Source organism: Lutra lutra, chromosome 9, assembly GCF_902655055.1.
Source record: "Lutra lutra chromosome 9, mLutLut1.2, whole genome shotgun sequence".
Classification (NCBI taxonomy): Eukaryota; Metazoa; Chordata; class Mammalia; order Carnivora; family Mustelidae; genus Lutra; species Lutra lutra.
The window spans coordinates 131,162,294-131,174,718 of NC_062286.1; the positions used below are offsets into that span (position 1 = coordinate 131,162,294).

General features: G+C 51.9%; 1 protein-coding gene across 1 annotated transcript in view; it reads right to left on the reverse strand.

Annotated features, from left to right (window-relative positions):
- SULF2 (sulfatase 2) overlaps positions 1-9,830 on the reverse strand; it is a 113,434-nt gene extending 103,604 nt beyond the window's left edge. The window contains 1 exon segment of the mRNA XM_047746461.1: positions 9,683-9,830. The gene's annotated coding sequence lies outside the window, so the exon portion shown is untranslated.
- Between the last annotated feature and the right edge of the window lie 2,595 nt (positions 9,831-12,425).

Below are 12,425 nucleotides of genomic sequence, written 5' to 3' on the forward strand. Positions count from 1 at the left end.
CCAGCCCTTCGGCAGGGCCTGATGTCCTTGCTGTGGCCTGCGGGCGATGACCACCCCTCTGTGTGTGATGACAGCATGAACCTCAGCTCTGGTTCAGGGACCTGTGAGTGCAAAAGCAACCCCTCCCACTCCCACCTTTGCTTTCTGCAAACGACAAACTGGTTTTGACACCTTTGCCTTGAGCAGCCGCCTTTGAGCAAGGATCCCCAAACACTAGATCAGACCCAGCCATACATCATTCTGGGGGTTGGGGACACAGAGGGGAATGAGACAGACCTGCTTCCTATAGCCACAGGGACTTACTTTTTAGTGAGGAGAGAGGACAAAGGACAAATAAACAAATAAGCACCTTGAGAGAATTCCAGAGAGTAGGAAGTGTTATAAAACACGTGTGTCATTCTAAGTATTATCTAAGGATGTGATGTTTGAGCTGAGACCTGACAGATCAGAAGGAGCCAGACTTGTGAGGTCTAGGCAGAGGGGACAGCAAGTGCAAAGGTCCTGAGGCTGGAACAAGCTTTGATGTGGCCAGTGTGACAGTGTAATAAGCTTGGAGGAGTGGGGTGAGTCGGGGGTGGAGGCCAGGCAGTGCAGGGCAGGGGAGCCTCCGGCAGGGAGTCTGGACTTTACTGTAAGTACAATTGGCCACTGGAAGGAGGGTTTCATTACAGGAGCTGCCACAACCTATTTGCAGAACTGCCTAGCAGGAGGCACCCACCCCATCCAGCACCTTCTCTTCCTGCGTTAGCAGCATTACATTTCAGCTGTACACTGGAGCCCCCTGGGAGCTCCCAAATATCCCGATGCCCCAGCCTCAGCCCCACCCCCAGGGCACTGATTTAATTGATCTGGGTGTGGCCTGGGTGCTGGGATTTGTACAAGCTGCCCTGGAGATGGGTAGGAACTCCTGTTCTGCTTACGAGCATCTCCTGAGTCCGTGGTGAGAAGCCCGCCTTGGGCTCTCAGGATAGGGCTCGGAGCCCTACAGGTTGGTCCCCAAGGTCTGCTCCCATCCTGAGCTGGCCTGAGGCCTAAAAGTGGGCTGGGTGGGGTCAGGGTGGGGAGGGGGACATGGGGTGATGGGAGGGAGCGATCCACAGCCTTCCTTACGGGCAGGGTGGTCGAGAGGGATGGTATAGAAGCCTTCGAGAAGCTATAAAGAAAGCAGTGTGGAAAGCAGTGGGTGGTTCCCCCCAAATTAACAGCAGAACTACCCTAGCATCTAGCAATTTCACTTCTGGTATTTGTAAGAAGGAAATGAACTCATTATCTGGAAAAGATACCTGCACCCCCGTGTCTGCTACAGACTTACTCACCACGGCCCAGACATGGAAGCAGCGTTGGTGTCCGCTGAGGAATGGATGAGTGCACAGAGACAAGGTGGTGTGTAGACACACACCACGAAATGTGGCTCAGCCACGAGAAAGGAGACCCCGCCCTTTGGGACCACATGGGTGGACCTGGAGGGCATTATGCTTCGTGAAATAAGTCGAACAGAGAAAGACAAAGACTGTATGAGCTCAATTAGATGTGGCATCTTAAAACGAAACAAAACACGGAACTCCGACAGAGAAGACTGGTGGCTGCCAGAGGTGGGGGGGCGAGGGGTGAGCAAAATGGGTGAAGGTGGTCCACAGGTGCAAACTGCCAGTTATAAGCAGGGACAATATACAGCGTGGTGACCACAGTTCATGATGCTGTGTATTTTCAAGTGGCTAAGAGAACAGATCTTAAAAATTCTCAGCACAAGACACAGAAAAACATTTAACTGGGTGATGATGGCTATTAACTAAACTCCCTGTGATAACCATTTTACAAAATATCCACGGATCAAATCTTTATGCTGCACACCTAAAACCAATATGTCTCAATGAAAAAAAAAAAGCTAAAAAGGATCTACAAGCACAAGCAATGACTTTTAGAAGCAATTTCCATGTGTCCATTTGTGGTACTAATGTCTCACTGTGCGTGCCAGAGGTGGGGAGGCTGCAGAGGAGGGATCTGAGGCTCAGAGGGGCACAGCCGGTGTGTGAATCAGGAGGTCTGGTTCTAGAATGCATCCTCTTAACCACTGGGACACACTGATTCTCCCAGATGTGTTTTATGGCTAGTCTTCTATACCTTCTTCATCTCCTGCCCTAGTGGAAGCCACTGATACCCAGAGGCACCCAAGAACATGTCAACAAGGAGGGTGATGAACAGGAAAAGGAGCTTTGGGACAGCTCCGAGGCAGAAGCTGTGGGTGCCCCCCCCCAAGGTCCTTCCTGTTTATAGAACCACAACTTTGTCAAAGAGGTGGACGCTTGTCTTGGCAATAAACCAGCATGAGTCTAAGCCCATGGTCCTCAGAAGGGTAAAATCAGCCCATAAGGGTGTTTGCAGGAACCTGTGAGGACTTTTTGGTTTTCACAGTGACTGGGGGATGTTTCTGGCAACTGGGGGGCGGGAGTGGGCAGGGATGTGAATAAATTGCACACTCCACACAGTGAAGAACAGCCCCATTTCCAGCATGACTTTTCAGGGTCCCACACTGGAAACAGTGGGGGAAGCAGCTCTTACAGCTGGTTACCTGACCTCAGAAATGAACCCCATTTCACATCCAAACACAAAAGATGTTTTGCCTGGTTCTCCTCTACCCTGAATTTTCTGGAAATGCAACCACTAAGTAAACTGAGGGAAGACTGTAGTTTGTTTAGAAATTTGGGGTAATTGTTCACTATCTGGGAAAATCACATTGTTTAAGACCGTAGCACTTGTGGTATTTGAGTTGTCCAAACCACGTGTTCATACCCCACTGGGTCAGTAACAGATTTAGTGACCCCACACTAGTGCGGGCGTCTGACTGCTTCGTTATGTCTTCCAGTGTAGCCGCGTCTAAGATACTGCCATACCTATGTTTACCTCTCTTTCCTCTTGGTTTTCCTTTACATTATAGTCAGAGTATTTGATCAATTAAGAAATGTGCAGATGAGTTATCTTTATCTATGAATTTATTTCAGGTAAAACTTGGCAAAAATATTTGCTCTAAGAAGAGGGTGTCTGATCTGCTAATTTTGGGAACCACTGAGTTAATTCAAATGAAAAGCCCATTTCCCTTTGCCAGTCATTGGCTTAGGCACGAGTACAAAAGCCAACCCTGGACCAATGAGGCAGGATGCAAAGTCCTCTGGGGTAAGGATATTCTTGGAAGGATTTTGCTCTCTGATTAAAAGAAAAACAGCATGGAGTCCTGCTCTTTATTTCCACTTTGTATGAAGATGTGATGTCTGGAGCTGCAGCAGCCATCTTGAGACAGTGAAGCAGCAAGACCAAAGACATGAGGAGGACAGATGATCGGAGGACAGATGATCAGAGGACAGGAAGATCCTGAATCTCTGAAGACATTATTTTACAAACAAACTGGCTCCAGGGCTCCTCTGCCTCAGACTCTTGTTAAGTGAGAACTAACCTTTCTATTGCATAAACCAATCCCAGACAGGAATTCCATTACCTGCAGTGAATACATCTTGATTCACATTCAAAGGATTAGGACACGAAGCCACTAGGAACTGTAGTAGGATTCCCTCTTCGCTGAGACATCCAGAAAAGGATAGATAGTGTCTGTCTCTAGAGCAGGCAAGAAATGCAGCTTTTGGATGATCTGATTGTCCACAGAGCACGAACATATCCTGAACTTCTGGGAGCTAATCGTTTTTCATTCTCCTTTCAAAAAGCTCCTCTCTTCTGGCTGCTGAGGTGGGTCAAGTCACCCACTGGGGCCTGCCTGGGAGCCAAGAAGAAAGTCTATTGGCAACTTTCTTCACCTAACACATCTGGCTTCCACCTGGCCAAACACATCTTGTCATGGTCGTGGGGGATGACCCTGTCCATCAACTCATACAAAACCTACTCACGACTCTGAGTTTGGCGAAGAATTTACCTACGTTTCAAGCAGGGCCCAGGTGTGCAAAGCAGTGGGACGGGCCTTTATAAGACAAAGCTATATGTCAGAGGCCAGGACCACTGGACAATTAATGTTTTGGTATCCTATTAAGAGACTGTGTAGAATTCAAGATGGTGGTGGTCTCTGGTGAGACAGAATTCTATTTAGTGTGGGTCTGGGCTGGAGGAGAAGCTCTGAAGACCACGTCCACAAGTGGTCTTCTACCAAGGAGGCATCACGCTACCTGACCTTAAACTCCCAAGGGCATCTGTTGTAGCGTGATGAATATTTAGCTCTGTTTGCTCATCACTGAGCAATGAGGAGTTGGACAAGCAGAGGCTCAGCCAAGGCCTTTGGGAATTTCTCAGAAGCGTCATAAAGAGGGGAGCACGTGCGGTGTGCTAAAAATATTCGTCAAATAGATGCAGGACAGGCATGATGGGAGGAGGGGAACATATCAGAGAACAAAATACATTTTCCCTAGATGATCGTGTCCAGTCCTATGGCCTCAAATAACATCAGTGCTCCAGTGACTCCCAAATTTAGGAGGCCAGCCCCAACCACTCCAAACTTGTGTATCCAGCAGCCCCTGAGCACTCAGAACCCCAGGTCATCTCAAACCCAACACTGCCATGACTGATTCTGGATCGTTCCCTCTACCCCCACAGGCTGTCTAAGCACAGAGTTCTCTCTTGCTCATCCCAATGTGTAACCAGTGTCTGGCACACAGTAGCTGCTCAATAAACACGTGGGCCCTGACAAGCAGCCAGAATGCTCTCTTGCTCTGTACAGCAGTTTCCTAAAACCTTCATACCCTAATCTCATGTAGAGCATTTCCCCTACATTAGGCAGGAAGACAAAACAGGCATACTCCAAGGGCTCCCTCTGCCCAGCCTCCCTGCCGAGGTAGGACACACACATGGTACTCTGGTTCACTCCCCAGCACCCAGGGCCCTCTGTGGGAATTTGATTCAGCTGGGTCTGGACTTGGCATTTTTAAAACAAATATCTCCAGGTTGATTCTCATGTAACGAGAACATTTGGCCCCGGCTGCCAGAAAACAGAAACAAGGCCGGGCTGTATCTTTCAGACATTAAGACAGAGAAACGCCCTCCGAGGCCTGCTGACCCCAGTGGAGAGGGAGGGGACGCTGCTCACCCAACAGCTGTTTCCATGGTGTCCACCTTGACTAAAACGACAGGCCCCTCTGACCACATTAGTGTCCCCCCCCCACATCATACGTGTTGGCTGTTTGCCTCCCCAGCATTGAGGCTTCCTTTCGCTGGGATCCTCTGAATTTATGTTCTCCAGGGCTTCGGGGGCTCAGTGGCTCTGTCCCCAGCTCCAGGGTGGGGCCTGAGGGCCTGGCCGATTCATTTCCTTGGCCAGCATTGGTTTGAAGTGAGCGCATGACTTAAAAGCAGTCCCATTAGAGGGATGCCTGGGGCGAGGACGGGCATTTCCAGAAAAGAGGCTTGTTCTTTCCTGTTGGGCTTGAACCAGAGACGACAAGAGGACTACTCTTCAGCGGCCAACCCGGACACCTCAATTATGATAACAGCCAATGTTCACTGAGGGCCTGCCGAGCTCAGGCGCCTTGCTAAGCACTTGACATTGATGAGCTCATTTCACCCTTTACCACAAATCAGGCGATAAGTGCTATGATCATCGTCATTTGCTGGATGACAACACTGTGGCTCAGAGAGGTTAGCTAATGCTCCCCAGATCACACAGCTGGGCAGACAGCCAGGCAGTCTGGGTCCCCTAACCACGGAGCCAGAGCCTGCCCACTCCCTGGAGCTGGAGGGAAACCAATGGAAGGAAGAACAGAGATGCAGGGGAACAGATAGTCCTGACAGCATCTGAGCCCTGAGCACAGCCGGGCCTGAAGCTAGAGTTACCTGAGCGTTTTTGGTTATAAAAGCCAACATGTCCCTTCTTTTCTCCTTCTGCTGCTTTGAGATTTTTTCCCCTCTCTTTCTGTTGCTTCCAAGAGAAAGGATCCTGATTACTTTACAGTCCTTTTATGAAAATACCCCTAACTGATACTCCATTTGTGACTTGCACACAGCAGCTGCTCAGTAAACACCACCAGATGCGAGCGGAGACTGATCTTCTGCCCTCCCCCACCCCCCTTCACTGCTGGGTGTGTAACCCTAACACCCGACTGCGGCCAGTTGCCATTTCCCCTTTCAGCTCCAAGTGAGGCCTAGTTCCCTAGCAACCATCCCAATTAGGCAATCACACTATTTATCAGGACGCCAATTAATTATAATGATCCTAATGATCTTCCAACTAGGTAGCGCCTTGGATCCGATCAGGGGCATTGCAGACTCCCCAGACCCCGGTCATCACAAGGAAACCTGAGGAGTCCCACCTTCCATGTCCCCCAGTCATGCAGGGCCCAAGCCTGATACAAAGCTGGGAACCTCAGGGCCGCCTCTCCAGGGAGAGGCCCATGTGACTCCATCACCAACCACAAGAGGGCCTCACCTGTAGGAGAACTTAAACCCTTCCACCCTTTGTGCTTTCCGTGGGCCTAGACCTTCACCTCTGATGTCATGCTTTTCTCTTTCAGCCACATTTGATCTGTGCCTTTGCATTCTGAGTAGGGAAAGTGTGTGCATACTTGTGGAGAGTGGGGGGAGAGAGTAGGAAACGTGGCGAGGCAATTGCACATTTTCCTTAGGGCAACCCCCCTTCTGCAAACCGAAAACAAATCTGAGACTCCCCCCGCCAATAGTGGAGATTTGGGGGATTATTGATGGGCTTCTGTCTTTCTAACCTTATTGTCTAATGTGTTTTCTTCCATTGAGAAAGTACTTCTTCTGTGCTTGGAAGAAAGACCAAGGTCATGGAGGGAGGAGAGTGCAGTGGGTCAGAGTGGACCCTGGACCCTCATGTCCCCTCACATCCAGGCTCTACCACTGACCAATTTTCAGTAAGTCACGATCCTCTTTGCACCTCCACTTTCCTCTTCTTTAACATGATGAAAATCACAAGACCTATCTTACAGGGTTTTTGGGTGGATTAAACAAGTTAGTACGTACACGGGGTTAGATCAGTGCTTTGCTCATAAAACACCACCATCATAAGTCTAGATAAAGCTCTTTCCTCGAATGGCAACCTGGTCAGGAATTCTGATATTCATTTTTTTTTTTTTTTCTGGGGGACTAAATCGAAGAACAGACTTGGCTGAGTTGGGTGATATTCCCAGTCTGGCTAACTTAGGAGACCAGAAGCTGTCCCCTTGAGGCATGTCCAAACAGATTAATTAAACCAATCCAGGGAAAGGAAGAGGGAAATGTCATTCCTAAATCAACAGGCGCACGCGTCAGCGTATGCAATTATACTACAAGTAGGTCCTCCGGATGGCGACTGAACAGAGCTGTCAGGCAGGGGATGTGTGCTCATGAACACACGTGAGCTCAGGCGCGCGCGCCCGCGCGCGCGCACACACACACACACACACACACACACACTCACTCTCCCACACAGCCACACAGTCCTCCTCCAAGCCCAAGCTTTTTACAATTAACTCGTTATTCAACCCTTAAGTTTGAAAACTTAACATGTTATTAGGGTTTTTAAAAAAGCCATAAATTCAAATAAAAAAAACCCCAAAACTGTACGCAAAGCCCAAACACCAAACCCACATTGACTCTCAGCCATGGCAGTTATGTCAACACTGGGCATTTATGTATATACACTTGGCCAGAGGGAAACAGATCCTTCATGAGCAAAAGTCCAAGCAGCCGCCAGCCAAGCCTGTCGCATCGCCCTTCGAGCTGCTTATTAGAGCACTAAATCACACCCCAGACCAACGGTTTTGATGTGTGTTCTCCCCTCTATGATGTAGGACAAGCAAAGCTGGGAGAACCTCTCTTACAGGGTGAGTGGTCTCCAGTCTGTCCCATGTATGAATGGCTTTAATTTAATTAAAACCCTCCAGTGGCTCTGTATTGGGTAGCGCAGAGAAGAAATCCCCTTCACTATTAACTACGAGATGAGAACGACTCTTACTGCTCTGGGGAGAGACACTGCTGTCCTCCAGGGAAAGCCCATCCTACCCTCTTCCCTGTCCCCAGAGAACGGGCTCAAGAGCAGCCTCCCCTTCTCTGTCCCGAAGGAAGGGAGGATGGCGCTGTGGGACAGAGGCAGGGGCAGGTGGAGAGGCCGCGGTAAGCATCCTGGCAGGCACAGATGTGCAAATACCCAGATTCAAAGGTAAGCTGAATGTAATTACTTGGTTAATTAAATATTGACTTTTAACTCAAAAAGTGATTAAAACAAGCTGCCGGAAAGAGAGGAGATGGGGCATGGAAGGAAGCTGAACTTTCAGGAAGGAGGAAGAGAAGAAGGATGAGGATTGCCCTACTGTGTGCAAGGAACGTGGTCTTCAGTCTTAAGGCAGGTAGGAAACTGCGCAAAACTAGGATTTGCGGGTGTCTCTTTACACTTTCCGTATCTAAGACCGTATCTCTTTATGAGGCTGCTCTGAAAGCGAACCGAGCGAGCCTCTGGCTCAGGAAGATACTGATCTTCGCCGTTCCCTGGAACTAATGCGGTACCGGGTAGGAGGACATGTTCCATAGATACTCATAGAACGAATGAATGAACTACTATAAAGAATTAAATTTAGAAAAAAAAAAACACACAGAAAAGAAAGAAAAGTGCACTCCTAGAAATCGCCTCATTGTCACACTTCTGAACCCCTCGGGAGCCCGCGGAGGGGAGCATCTCTCCAGAAGGCGATGAGAACTGGTTCTGACCTGGCCTGGAGGAAGTTTGTCTTTTCAATCCTATTTGCCCTTTCGGTATCTGCGAGTTCCCAGTCACCCTGAAGATCCGGTCCACCGCTTTCCCGTGTCCTGCCTGGACAAGCCCCACGTGGTCTGGCTTCTACCCGGTCCGCTGGGTCTAAACTCAAAGGGGTCAAGGAGGCCATCTCCCCGCGGCCGGCGGGCACGGACGCGCGTCCCCGGGGTTCTCTAGGGCTCCGCGTGGCTTCCGCGGGTCAGGGGCGCGATGGGAAGTCTTCCCCGGCTCGCCCGGCCCGCCGGCGGGGTCAAACGGGTCATCCCCCCGCGGCCCGCCGGCGCCGGAGCCTCCTTCCCGCCCTCCGGGTCCCACCTCCGCGCGCCGCACTGGGGCCGGAGCCCGGCGGTCGGGACCAGCCCCCGCTCACCTGGGCGGCGCTGCGGCCGCTGGGCGCCCCCGCCCCGCCCACCTGGGCCCCGCGCGCCCCACTCACCCGCGCGCACGGCCCCGGCGGCCTCACCCCGCGCGGGGCGCCGCCACCTTTGCCGCAGCCCGGCCGGGCCGCGGGGCGCAGGGGACTCCGCGCCGCTGCTACCGCCGCCGCCGCCGCCGCATCCCCGGCGAGTGCCGCCGCCGCTCCTCCTCCCCTCCCTCCGCCTCCTCCCGCCTCCTCCCGCCTCTCCGCCCCCCGGCCCCGCCGCCGCCGCCGCCCCCCCGGCCCCCGCCCCGGCGCACCGCCCTTGTCAAAGTCCGGCTCCGCGCCCCGCCCGGGCGGTTCTTACATCGCCCCAGCCCGGCCGGTCGCGCTGCCCGAGCCAGCCCCTTGGCACGGCGCGGCCCGGCTCTCCGCCCGCCAGCCCGCCCGCCCGCCGGCCTCCGCGCGCGGGGAAGGCGAGCGCGCGCTGGGGCGGGGGCGCCGGACCCAGAGACGCGGGCGGCCCGGGGCCGGGGGATCCCACGCGGCGCCCTCCCCGCGCCCCCCGCGCGCCAGCGCTTTACCTCTGGCTCGATGGACGCGTGGCCCGGCCGGCCCGGTCCTGCTGGCCCCCCGCGCACGGCCTTGGCTCCGAAGTGCGGCCCCGGACGGGGCAGCGGCGGAGAGCGGGGGTCCGGGCAGCTCTCGGCCTCCCAATGCCTCGGGACCCGGCTGGCCGCGCTCCCGGCGCCGAGCGCGCACCCTCGCCGGGACACAGACGCACACTCACCCGACACACACTCGCTCCCGCTCGCCCTCGGCGGAGAGTTGAAACAGCTGTGGGATTCGCCCAGGAGCTGGAAATGAGGGAGGGACGCGAGCCAGAGCCGTGTGTGTGTGTGTGTGTGTGTGTGTGTGTGTGTAACACACAAACTGGGGGGGGGGGCATCACTAATAAATCAAATACTGCAATAAAGTGAGGAGGACCATTGATCAGGTCCACTTGGCTGCAAACGAAGAGAATCCTTGCCTCTTTTCCGCTTTCTCTCCTTCCGCGGAGCTCGAAGGAGCCAGTGTTCCGCCGGGCGTGTGACAGCCGCGGCCGGGCGCTCCCCTCGTAATGACACGTTAATAAATGTTTTCTTTTATCTGCTTTCACAAGGGCTCGCCCGGGTCTGCAAACACCCGACCGCCTTTGCTGAAAGCCCGGCGCTCGCCTCTAACGACGCACATCTGCCTTTGGAGCTGCGGGCAGGAGCGGGAGCTCCCAGCTAGATCGCGGGGTGGACTGCCCACGCGCCCGGGGAACCTTCCCGAGATACTAACTTGAACTTAAGTGAAAAGAGCTGCCGTTTCTTAGAAATGGTCTGGGAATAGGAAAGAAAGGAGAAGCTGGCTTCCTCCTCCGAAACGGGAGGAATTCGACTCAAGGTGGTGCTGTCCACCGCGGTTTCCGCTGTCCCCAGTGCCACAGCAGAGGCCGGAGGGGGAAGAGGCTGACAGGGGTGGGCAAAGAGCGGGCAGACAATCAACCAGCGGCCCGAGAAACGGCGCTGGGTTGCTAAGGGCAGACAGACCGTGCTGTAGAAAAGTGCTCTTGTAGGCGACAGTGACTTAGTGTAAACCTAATGATCGCACAAGGAAAGTATTATTATGCCCGTAATACAGATAGGGAGACCAAGTCACAGAGAGGTTAAGAAACTGGCCCGGACGTAGGTCAGACACTTGTTAAATGATGGACCCAGGATTAGAACCTGAGGAGTTTGGGTCCAGAGTTCTGCTAAGTCCCAGGCCATTTACTTTTTGGTCCATCATCTCCTTTCTCTCCTTCATGCCAGCTAGGGGTGTCGTATTTAGCAAATAAAAATACAGGGGGTCTGCGAGGTGTACTAAGAAATTCTTTGTTTATTTGAAATTCAAATGGGATGTCCTAACCCAGTTGGAGGCGCTCGAGTCCCCCACTTTGTTTTCCCACCTTAGCCCGGCCAGATCAATCTGTAGTCTAAATGAATCGGGAAAACCTGGAACTTCGTTTCCTAAATCAAATTCTGGCCTCGCTTTTGGCACCGATGAGGTTGCTGATCTTCTGCCCTTCTGTTGCCTTAGAACAAAACATCAGGCTTTCTTCTTTACCACCACGGACCAAAAAATAATGGAGACTCCCTTCTTTTCTGCTTCATCTCTGTGGGAGGAAGGATACATTGACTGCAAAGCTTCTAGGCCAACGCTGTCCCTGTAGATTATCAAGCGCGTCCTGGTTGTAATTTAAAATTTTCTAGTAGCTGCATGAAAAAGTCAAAACAAAATAAAACAAAACAAAAAAAACCCCACAAAAAAACACACAGGGGAAATTAATTTTAATAATATATTTAACCTAGTCTATTCAAAATATCACTCCAACACGCAATCAATATAAACATTATTAATGAGATATTTTACATTCTTTTTTTCTTAGGGAGTCTTTGGAATCCGATGTGTATTTTACACTCACAATGTCTAACAATTCGAACTGGCCGCGTGGGGCTGGGATTCCCATAGAAGACAGAAAGTACATTTCTAGTAGGTTCTGTGGTCCGGGTTGTCTTGTGTAATCTTTGTGACCATTTTTCAAGAAAACTTATGCTTACAAAGGGGTTGGCAATTGGGATTTTAACCCATTTGAGACTGTGCCTGGCTTTGGGACATCTATCTCCTGGGACAGTGTTTTTCTCCCTGGGTCCTCAGAGCCTCACAGGGTGACTCCCGGGCCTGGGGTGAAGAGGAAGGTGAGATCTGTCTTTTATGTTGGAGAATATTTCAGAGGTGGGGAGAGGTCTACCACAGAAAAATTAAAAAAATACACTGCCTTCCTTTAGGCCTCAAGTTCATGAACATAGCTCTCCTTTTAAATGCGCTCTGCCCACAAATTTCTCCATCCTGCCTTCCTCATCAGGGACCCCCAGTAGTGGAAGTTCCCTACGTGGGGCTGTAGGCAGGGCTGAGGTGATGTCATCTGATTATCATTTTTAGATATTTATTTTTTCCATGGTTGTGGTTAGAAGACTGAACATCTGTGTTTTCCTTTTTATCCTTCCTTAGGAAGGAGACAGATCTTGTGTGTAAGTGCCTCTTTGTGTGTGTGCATCTGTGTGTATGGATGCATGCTTCTGTACACGTGTGTGTTTACATGTGTGTGCACGTGTGTGTGCTCACTGTGGGCAGGTGCTGTGGAGCTGGTTTCAGGCAAGGACTTCACTCACCAGCTCAGAAGCTCAGGGAGTCAAAGGGACAGCAAAGCGCCCTCTGGCCCCATCTCAGTCCCATAGTTCACAGCAGACTCCCTGGTCC